The 11,896-nt window shown below is 38.0% G+C and overlaps 1 protein-coding gene across 2 annotated transcripts in view; it reads left to right on the top strand.

Moving 5' to 3' along the window:
- ZNF536 (zinc finger protein 536) overlaps positions 1 to 11,896 on the top strand; it is a 233,051-nt gene that overhangs the window by 84,147 nt on the left and 137,008 nt on the right. The window lies entirely within an intron of this gene.

Here is an 11,896-nt window from a genome sequence, read left to right as displayed (position 1 = left end):
TGTAGCCAGAAAGGAACCGGAACTAGTAAAATTGTTGAAACTATTTCAGTTTCATTTGACCAGTTTATACTGTCATTCATCTTCTCTCAACCCCGTTCATTACTTGTGAGGTTGGCCAGTCCCTCTCTAGACAGCTTTCAAATGCAATTGATTGCAAGCCAGTTTGTTATGTACCAAATTCTGCATGGGCTTGCCAGGCTATTGGAGTGGCTCCCACTAGTACCATCCTGAAAAGGCATGGAAACATGTGTCTCCACAAATGCAGTAAGCCTGTATTCTCAGAGTTTAAATTAGTCCGTTCACCAAGATGATACTTACTGGATACTGTCTCAATGGAAGCTGGTTGTTTCAGAAGATGCTGATCAGAAAGGGTACAAAACATTGTAAAGCCATTCACAGCGAAGAGAATCAAACACTCAGCAGAGTGCAGACTAAAGGCTGTGCTTTGTTAGGAAGGCAATAAGTACCTGCTGCTGCTTTGGAGTGTGTGAGGGAACATGTGGATCTGCAGAAATCTAAAATAAGGAGGTTTGCCACAGCATTACTTTTTCCTTGCTCTCTGCTCTAAAATTCAAGAAATTCTTTTAAGCATCATGATGCAGAAGGCTAAGTGTAAGAATTTACTCTGTTCACTTTTTTTTTTTCTTCTTAACCTTAGCTGCCTAATTCTGAGAATTTCATTTTACAAAATCTGAACCTGTGAATTCATACTTAAGACAGTGCTATATGCTTTTGTGCCTGTCTTCAAAAGGATCAGTTGGTACCAAATGCGCTTGACAGATTCCAAGTACTTGAATTGTAGAAGGGTTAGGGCTAGAAGGGACCTTTAAAGATCATCTAGTTCCAATCCCCCTGCATGGGCAGGGGCACCTTCCCCTAGACCAGGTTGCTCAAAGCCCCATCCAACCTGTCCTTGGCCACTTATTTGTATGCATTTGCAATAGCGTGTTACAAATTCAGTCCCAGGATGGATTTCATTGCATCATCATCTGCATACTTTTGCAGCCAGATGTGTTTCCTGTACATTACCATACTCTTATTAATATATGGGACCATCATGCAGATGATAGTCTGAACATTTCCAGAATTATTTATAGAATTTCTGTTTTCCAAGATGGTCAATAGTTAAGTCTGGCCCTCACAGGCATGGCAGAGGAGCTCATGAGAGAGTTTTGGCTGATTTTTTGATGACGTTCATGAAGTAGAGGAGCAGTGGCTGCTGTGCTGGTAACAGAGAGAGACTGATTTCAGGGCAAGGCAGCTTTCAAATTCAGGTGGGCTTGTGTGACTGTATGTGTATAATCTAAAAGAATAAGAAAAAAGCCAGAACTTCAACATAGCCTGTCTCTCCAGTATATGAGAAAGTGAAGCAAATGAATATGGCCTTGAATACACTTTTTAATTTTTCAACACTGTATTTTGCCAACTTTAGTTCACTCTGTTGACTGCTCAGTCAGACCATTTTTAAATTAAAAAGGAATACATGGCTGAATTATTTATTAAACAAAAGGTGCTTCTGTGCATGCAGACTACCTGGGTTTTGAATTTCTTTTACTGTTGGAATTTGAAGAAAGTGCATTACTAATAAAGTAAGAGCTGAAACAACTCTCCTTTTTCTAAAATAAGTCTGTCTCTGAGGCAGACAGTAAGCTAACTTGTGTCTGTCCAGTCACAGAAGAATGCCAGATCTTCATTCAAATATCTAATTTTGGCCTTAGTGTGAAGTTGTTTGCTCCGTTTGGTAACTCCATAGAGACAAATTGTCAGTAATTTCTGGTAGAGAAACGAGCTTGCAAATAATTTAGTCCAGATTATCTCCTAATTTCACAGTTGCTCCTGATTGGTTAAAATATGTAATTACTGGTGGATTAATGGAGTAGAACTGTAAACAAGTGGAAGAAGGCTTTCAAAAACTTTGTGCTGTGTTTCCATCAGCCTGTATGTCCCTCAAGGTTACAAGTTCATCTTAGGGGGCTGATGAGTACTTTGTACAACTTGTACCTTTGCTTTCCTCGGTTGCCTTTACTGCCTCTGTGTTGGTGTTCCCAATTTGAGCTTAGCCAGTCTTTCTTGTTCTTTTGGAGGAACACGGCTTTCGAGTGCCTGATATTTTCTTTTCTTGTCTACTTCCCAAGAAGAAAACAACTGCTAACTTGTGAGTAGATTCTCTGAACTTCAAATCCCTTTTCACCAATGGTTTCAGGAAAAGCACTGTCAGACTGGGAGACTTGAAGGAGCCTTATATCAGTCTGAGAGCTGTGGTCTCCATAGCTTGCTTAAAAATGAGTGGGCTGTTTTACCTGGTATTGAAAGAGGAATTAATTCACTGAATCTGAGGGAACATCTGTCCAAGAAGTTGATACTTCTCTTCACTGATGTGGGACTTGAAAACTATCTGCAATTATAGTGATATAGGAAGTGTGATGTGCTGCAAAAGGCTGGCCATGGCAGTACAGGGACTTCAGAGGAAGGTTGATGAGACCTGAAGAGCTCCCAGTCACACCAATGTGTGGGAGGGTGGTTGTGAGCTTGTAGCTTTCTGTGGAAGGAAAGCAGTGAGCAGTAGCGAGTGGCTGGGCACACCCTGGCTTTGATAGCTACAGATGGAGACCTAAAAGATTGCAGGGCCACAGTCCAACACCAGCACATGTAAAATAAGGCTCAGGATTTAGATAACTCTGTTCCAGCATACTGACGTGCATGGCCACAGTCCAACTCCAACACATGCAAAATTAGTTTCAGGATCATTCCAGCATACTGAAGCCTATGCCTAAACCAGTTATTGCCACAAGCTCAGCTAAATCAGAGAAGAGCATTCAAAATAGTATTTTCTCTCTCTCTCTCTCTTTTTTTTTTTTTTTTTTTCTTTCCCCAGTATAGTTCAGATGAAAAAATTTAATTTCCGTGGTAGAAAAGGGAAACTGGATTATGGATATAACAACTCATAGGCAGCATTTCATATTTTTGTAGCCCACAAATAGCATGTTACAGCATCAGTTTCCTTAAAGGCCATTTTACAAAACATGAATACAGGTTGACCTAGTAGTGTACTTTCTGAGATACACTGGAAGCATAAAAAAATTAATGAGACCATTCATATAATATCGTGTTTAAAGACATCATTGTCTCAGTATGCCCATAATTTGCTGTTAAACCAATGAGGAAAAACAAAACCCAAACAGTTAGAGGATCTGTTCTCAAGATTAGAAGTAATGAATTTAATAAGTATTTTTCCATTATAGCAAAATTTCAGTAATTAACATATTTTACTTATAGAAAAAGAGTGGTAGTAAAATAGATCCAGCGTTTCAGAGTTGCTTGTAGGTGTTTCCTCAAATGCAGCTCATTTTTGTGAAATGGAGAAAGAAGTTGGGAATTATACCGAAGTGTCATGTACCAAAGAAGTTAAATGGCAAAAAGAAAAATATTATAGAGGTATTAGTATTAGCTCAAAGCAGTCATTCAGTGTGAAGGCAGCACTGGAAAGTTAAAAGAAAGAAAATACAGGTACTTTAAGAGTCTATACTATTATTCTGTCCAAATGTTGTGACAAGCAGTGTGACATTACTCACTTTTTGGAGACTCTGTCAGCACCTCTGTAATCAGTAATCTGTAACTGGAATGACAGTCTTTAATTCTTTCTCATTTTGTTAAGGGGGAAATAAGTAATTTAGCTACCTGTACAGTTGTTTTTATGTGAATGATTTTATTATTGGTTTCTTTCTTAGTGGCATCTGCAGAAAGATGTTCCTGTGACACTTTAGATAATTAACCTTTTTCATTATTAGAATGAATTTTTATAAAAACTGATTACCTGCTACCAGCACTTTTGTGCTGATTTTGCCACCGTGTGATATGATAACAATGAAAAGGGGTTTTCTTAATGGGTAGTATGCAAACATTTCTCCAATGATATCTGATGCTCCTTATGATGTCAGCTAGTCAGTGGTTATGACTTGAAAAAATGATTTGTTTTTTGGATTTGTTTAAGCCCAGCAACTCAGGGTGAAACTTGATTAATGCAGTTATTAAATATTGCCATACAAGTACTCAAAAGATTTCAAAAGACAGTAGTGGATTTTGAAAACTATGTGGAGTTTGTTGTTAATTTGTGCTTTTTAAAACCTCACAGACTCAGCATTGTTGGGCATATGAGAAGAATCTAGAGAAAATAGGCTCAATGCCACTCTCTTCCACCCAGATTCACCATCTTTCCCACAGTTTGCTGATACTGTTTTGGATTTTCTTCATAGCGCAGCCTGTACACTGTGCCAAATGGCTCCATTTGTCCCACATGTAGTTTAGGAACAAGATAGAGGTCATAGTGAAGTACAACTTACCTGTTGGGTATGTAGAGGTGCTAGCATGTGGAAGTAGCAGGGTAAGTCTGGAAGCAAGAAGGTGGCAATATATTCATTCACAGAAGTCCAGTTAATGGTTATTTTAGTTGATTAGCTAGCAACTTCATTTTCTCCCTCATGAAACTGCCTCCACAGATCCTTACTTCTGGAGCTTAATCAGCAGTAGCAATCCATCCCAGGAGTGAGAGATCAGGAGTACTTAATTAAAGAGGGACTGTAAGGCAACTCTCCCAAATTGGATATCTGATCTAGCCTTGGCATCAGGAGAGCAATGCAAGGTAAAAGTGTTTATCAAGCTCCATGTAGCCACTCTGCAAATCTCAGAGATGGGAATATGATGCAGACAGCCTGTAGAAGCTGCTATAACCTGAGTAGTATGGGCTTTAAGACCATCTGGTACCTGAACACCTGCCTACAAATAACACACACAAATCCAAGAGATGGTCCAGTTGGATAGCTTCTCTGCTTAGATTCCCCACTGGGGTTTTCTCCAAAAGCAGTAAAGAATCTGTATAAAGTGTGGAAGGACTTCATCCTCTCTGGTCAGTAACCAAGTACCCATTTCAAATGTAGGTGAGAAGATCAAAGCTAACACAGGTGACTCAAGGGTTTGGGTAAGAAAACGGGTGAGACAAGCTCACATGAGAATCATAGAATGTTGGTGTGAACAATTGGTAAAAATCCAGAATATTCAAAGCCTGTTTTAAGAAAAGGAGGAGGAAACCATGGAAAATATGTCTCATGGAAGGTTTTGAAGTTACCATTGCTTTCAGAAGTATAAATGAACACCAGAGCAAATTTTGAGGGTAAATAAGAAAGACCATTGGTGAAATACCAAGGAGAGATCTATGAGTACATATCTATGCCCAGCATTGCTGATCCAAAGACTAAGTATCTGCTTTGCTTGTTACATGTTCTGGACAGAGATGTACAAAAGGTGTTCTAGCAGCTCAGATGTGCACTTCTGAAGAAAGCAAGAAGCAGCAGACTCATCACTGATTGTAATCAGCTTTACACTCAAGATAGCAAACAGACCCATTGTTCTGATAAATGGTGAAGTACATCCTTTTCTAAAGCATCCACTTCTCCTGTGGAAAGATTATACAAGTCTAGTGGAATTTCATTAAACTTACCTGGCAAACTCAGTGATTTGGTATCTGAAGTGCTTTGATCTATACAGTCAAATTAAGGAAGTGGGATTTCACAACTATTATTTTAGAGTAGGGAAACTGAAAAACGAGTGAAGGAGATGGATAGTGGAAGTTACTAGCATGTGAAGAGCTTAGGAAAGACGATAGAAGGATTTTGAAACTAAACCAGCAAAAACAGTGTTAGAGGGAATGAGGTAGTGATCCTTGGGCATTTGCTGTAAACTTGGCTCTCATTGGGTAGCCCAAGGTTTCAGGATCTAGTGGTGATACCATGAAAGTGAAGACTATTTAACCAAAGGCAAGCTCTGTCATAGCCATGCTCTGTCATGATATTTATTGACTTCATTGAAGGACTGTGCACAGATCGGACTGAATAAATTGCAAGTTGCACTTTTTAATTATACCATTTGTGCATGTGCGTGGGATTTTTAGAATGGCCTTAAAAGTCATGAGCACTGGAAGAGGATAAAGAAGTTTAATATTCCTGCATTTGCATATATTAAAAAAAAATAAAATTCACTCTTTTCAGTTTGCTAAATTCCTGATTCACACCTAAGCATTGAAGTTTCATTGAATTCAGTAGGGCTGGGGAGATACACAGTAGCCTAACCTTACTTTCTTCTCATGCTGAGGTAAGAATATGTGTGATGGTTTGCAGGATAATGGTATTTAACAGTTTTTTACAACTGAACTCGATATCACTGATTAATAAAACAATAACTAGAGAAAATGAACTATTTTGTGTTTTATTAACAAGTTGCATTTCATATAGCATTTCATTTCAAATAAGAACAAAATCATACCCTCAAATCGTAAGATGTAATTTCTGATCATGTATCTCTGTGTTCCAGACACTTTTATAAAAGTGTATGTATTATGTATGATGTGACCTTCAAATGTCATGAATGCGTTGTGCAATAAACTGTCAATATTTGTGGCTATAAGGTACTAGATGACTTTTACAATAATTGGAACAGCTTTATTAAAAGCTTGAATCGCTCAGCTGGTTAAAGAGAAAGACATAGGCCAGTGTTCATCTGGGAGTTTCTTTCTGGTGATAAATAAAAAATATTGTAGGGTGTTTAGAATGTCTTGTTTCTTAAAGAAAAAAGATACAGTTAAAAAGGTCTCATGCAAAAATGTTTATCTCAAAAAATTTTTTTTTTCAATATGCTTAATTTTCAGTCCAAACTGAGCTCTGTAAGTTAATGGCAAGTAACCAGCCCCATTCTTTAAGTACTACATCTGATTTTCTGTGTCTTTCAATCCCACGATTCTTCAAATAAATCAGGCAGCTAAAATTATGTACTCAGAAAATGTGTTTGAACTTTAAATATGTTTAAAAAGCTTTGAAATTTTAAAACTATTTGAAAAGTAAGACTGCTGAGAACTCCAAAAACTCTGTAGGGAGTTTGATTAAAATGAAAAAAGAGGATAAGAAATATTTAATGACAAACAAAACCTTTCTGCTGTATATATAGCCTCTTGCATTTCCTCAGAATGTGTACCACACTGAAAAGCATTGAGATATAACCAATATTTGCATACATGCAGTATTGTCATGCAAAATGTTTGGCACCCATGGCATGTGGAAAAGGTGTGTGTGGTGCCCCCAAGTCACCAGCTTGCCAATTACCAAGAAATTGCTTAGAATATTTTGGATCTCTTTCTCTTTTGCTTGAAATAGCTGCCTCAAAGACTGAGGTATTGGCCATGACTGCCCTTTGCACACTTCTAAATGTTGCAAGTCTTACCTCATATAAATGGCTATGAGCATTTTGCTTCAGTTTCATTTAGACTGTATTTTAAATTTAAATCTGGTGATGCACTAATCAGTATCAGAGGCAGGACAGTTTGTGCCTTCTGTTTGCCTGTCTGGTTCAGAGGACTAAGTGGGAAGTCTGATGTCAGAAGTGGTATCTTTTTATTTACCAGTGGAACCTTTGGTATAATCTTTATTTCTAATAATACAAACAATGTGAATGTGGCTTTCTCACTAGTAGGCCTCCTTTCCAATTTTCTTCTAAAATAGCTCTCTGTTTAAACAAATTCTCTGCCAATCCATATTAATGCCTGACAGTTTAAGATTCCCATATATGGTCATTATAAAACCTAAATCCTTGATGAAACAATAGAGACAGCAAGTTTTTCCTGACCTAAGACATTAGTAACTCTTTCCGGAGGCCTAAAATATAACTGTAATATTTAGTAGTATTGGACTCCTTCATTTTAAGCCATGAATTTAACAAGCAAAAAAGTGTTGTGACATCTGCTAATAGGATTCTAATTTCAAATTACGAGCACTGGGCCATATTCTGTTCTCATTTACATCAAAGCATACTAATTGAAGCTACTTCAGGTAGCAAGAAAAATATGGGTAATTAGATCCCTGATTAGATTCCTATTTCCCACTATTTTCAGTATTATTAAAGCTTTCTCTTAAGGAACAGGCAAGAAAGGTAAGGTTTTCCCAGAGACTTGGTACATCCTATACTTTTTCCCAGAGAATGAAGTAGTTGAGCTCAGGTGTACTTGCATAAAGGTGGCAGCAGTGGCAGGATTAACACACTGAATATCTTCTAACTCCCTCTTGACATTAGATTGAGGATATACTTCTTCCTGCCACAAGACGGGTTATCTGAGTGGTTTATATATCATCAAAAAGTAGCCGTGGTCACTACCGCTTCTTGTTGCACCATGTTTCACTAACAGACAGTTCTAAAGAACTACCAATATTTTTAATTTCAGAAATATATTAAAACCTTGGCTTAAGTGCTGCTACCTAACCAACTGAGAACAGGTTTCTTTTTAAAAAAAAAAAAAATCAATCTTTTTATAGTAATTTGTATGGACTCATCCTGGACAGGTAGACCAGTTGTACAGAACATATGTAGAAATTTCCAGTAAGTTTTTTTCTTTTGCTCTTCATATGACTGGCTAGATAGCTTCTGCTTTGAGTACACAGATTCACTATCCACCTAAGTTTGTTTTCTCTTTTCTAGAAATATCCATTGAGGTTGGCATGGTGCCTCTAGCATCTCTACCAATGTACTAAGAGCATTGCCAGCTGTGGCAGTGGCTTATTTCTGGGTAGATCATGTCGGATACCTAATGTGGATTATGGGTAGCTTAATTTTAATTTCAGTCTGTGTGGCAAATAGATTTGCTCGTATTTTGACCAAATTGGCTCTTTGTTTGTCTAGTTGCCACCTTCTGATGCAGATGTCAAAGTGAACTTTTTTTCCTTGCATTTGTCTCATGAGAGTATGTCCACAGGCAGTTACTAAGTGTAGCTGAGGCATGGTACACAAGAGATGTTCCTGTCATACCACCCCAGAAGCTGCTTCATGGCTGAATTCCTCTGTGTCCTGTGCCACAGAGCAGGATCTGCCTGCCCAGCAGGTACAGTGTACAGAGCAGATGGAGGTCTCACAGCTGTTGCCTTCCCCTTACACTGACACAAAGACTGGTTTCATATGTAGAACTGAATGTTGCTTTTTGCACTTCTGTCTGTGACTTTTGCCGTGAACAGATGCTTTCAAAGTGATAGGAAAGCTCAGCAAAAGTACGTTCAGAGACAAGGCTCAGAAGCCTTACACCTAGCATGTGCATCTGTGCAGTATTTTATACTCTGTTCAGTTATTTCCTGCACTCAAATCAGGAAAGGTGGGGATGGGCAGGAAGATGTTCAGGACATAGACCTGCCTATAATTGAAGTGGATGGCAAAAAAAGCAGTCTAGTCTCATGTGCACCGAGTGTGCATCATGCAGACCACAAAACTCAGTGAACCACAATGGCTGTAAGATAAGTAACTGTTCTCTTTCCTTCCTGATCTTTCATCCTCAGAATTGAGCAGCCCAAAAACCATAGCTCAAATCCAGAGTAAATAATAAATTAAATAAATTGCCTGGGTCTGATCCTAGTTCTGTAGGTCTCCAGAACATTACTACAGTTTTGCACACTGTAACAGAACTGAGAGTTTCTACTTAGGAAGGGGGTCTCAACAGCAGGAGGAAGAGGACATGAGAGGTGTAGAATATCCAATTATTGGTATAGCTGAAGAGTTTTCATTCCCCAGATACACTGTTATTGGCATAGTCTGTGTTCACCAGTTTGCTGCTTTTTTTTTTCCTTGCTGATTTCTTTTCCTTCTTCTGTGTCAATTTTTCCCACTTCAACTTTCCATAGATTGCTTTAAGAGACTTGGTATTAAAAAAACCCCTCAGTATCAGAGACAGTGAGACTTAAATGGGTTTTAAAGTTAAGCACATTTTAAACTTAAGTGCCTTGACAAATGGGTATAATTTGCCAAAATGGGGCCCTAGTAAGAAGTTAGGGTAGTATTTGATGGGGAGAGTCGGAAGCCTTGAACATACATTTTCGTTGTTGGAAATAAAAGAACTTAGATGTAAAGCTGCTCATTCAGGTAGTGATGGCCTCCAGCTTCAGTGGCCTTTGTAGGCAAAGGAATTCAAAAGAAAACCCCTCAGCCCAGCTTTAAAGTCTTAGGAATGCTTACACTGTGGGAAGAAAAATTCTTCAAGGTAAGGCCCCTGTTGCAGCAAAGCCTTTGGAGCTATCTACTGTATGTCTACTTACATCTAAAAGAAAGCTCTTCAGACCACCCACATCTTTCTTTGCTTCATTGTTGTTTTCAGTTTGCTTTTTCAGAGGGATTAGTACTAGAGTAAACTCCATCGTCTCGCTGCCTTGAAAAAATTCAATTTTGTGTAAAGTGAAAATTAGACTCTTAAATCTGCGAAGCGAGTTGTTTATCTTACAAATTTATTCTTTTTTTATTGGGCCACACATATTCTAGATAGAAAGATAAAAGGCAAATGTGTAACAGGCCATCATTTAGAGTGACATATAGCAAAACATAACTAGTAGACTTATTTGGTAAATTCCTCCTGAGTGGCTTGTTAGCTTTATCTATATATTTATCTATAGTGCTCATATAGTATTTACTAAAGACCAAAATAAAATCCTGCAGTTTATCATCATGCATTCTGTGTTTTGCACTTCAGAAAAACCTCTTTGCACTCAGGAATTAATTTTTTTCCTGAAGCAGCTTAGGACATGATTATATACAACATTTGAAGAGAAAAAAGGGGAAAATCTAAACTCTTTAGGGAGACTAGAATTATAGAATAGCACCTATATATGTTTTCCTGGTCTCCTAAAGACAAAATAAACTCCTGCAGTATGTTACTTTACATTCTTGTGAATAATTCAAACTGACAGTTACTGTCTTCCTAACTAAATATTGTGCTTTAACTCTGCAGTCTAAGAACAATCAGAAAATGTTGAACAAGAATGTGATGTGAAAACTATCATATTTTGCCTTTTGAAAACTAGCAATAGCTTGATTACATACATGAGTAAGATAAGCATTTATTTAAAATCACTCTATCATCCCTTTCTTTAAGCTATAAGCAAAATAGTTTAGAGGGATGATTTTATTATAAGTACTGGAATGCCTGTTAGTGTTACCTTTTCCAGAAATGTGGCATTTCAGTCTCTGCTGCTGTGTGAATAGTTTTTATTAGAGCCAAATATTTAAGTCTTTCTTATGTCTCATCACTTCCATTTAAAAGGCAATGCTCTGCAAACTGCACTATGTTTCCTGACAGCTTCAGTTACATGTCAAATGGGTGAACTGAACATTTTTAGTCAGTATTTTATGGTTGAAATAACCAAGACTCTGCATACAGATTTTGAATACATGGTCCCCACCTCAGTATAAGCCAGATAGCTTGGCTTTTGGATAGGGCTGTGATGATGTGTCCATGTGTGTTGCATCTCTGTGGTGTTCCAGTGGTGTAAATCCAGCTCAGAATTTCAGCATTTGCTATGGTATTTTTTGGTGAAATAATGAATTGATAAGTATATGTGATACTACATGACACTGTAAGTACAAGATGATAAGATGAGTGTTCTGTGGTTTGAATAATGAGTTCTTTAAAATCCACTACATTTTTGCAGTTTTTCTGTCAGTCTTGTCAGTTGTTTTGTTCATAGCCTGCTTGGATAATGGCAGTTCATCCAAGATGGCTGAGAATAACTGTTTCTTTATATCAGGAGAGAGAAGAGATGTCCTGGAACCTCACGCATTGTATTATGATGCAAAGAGTAAGCATAGCTGGGAATGCTGAAGGAGAACACTTGGGAAGGTGCAGGTGAGAGGGAGAAGAAATTCCCCCTCATCTGACCAATTTTTTCCTTGCCTTTCCCATGATATTAGGTCATTCACTAGGTCGTGAGATGTAACTCCAACGATGAAATGTTGCAGAAGAAAGTTGATTAGTTTTGTATGTAGACATTGCCACTGCAGTTGGACACCCCCACACACACCATCACTGCAATTCTGTTGGTTTGGGAGG

Source organism: Apus apus, chromosome 11, assembly GCF_020740795.1.
Source record: "Apus apus isolate bApuApu2 chromosome 11, bApuApu2.pri.cur, whole genome shotgun sequence".
Classification (NCBI taxonomy): domain Eukaryota; kingdom Metazoa; phylum Chordata; class Aves; order Apodiformes; family Apodidae; genus Apus; species Apus apus.
This window is presented reverse-complemented; position numbering and strand designations above follow the sequence as displayed.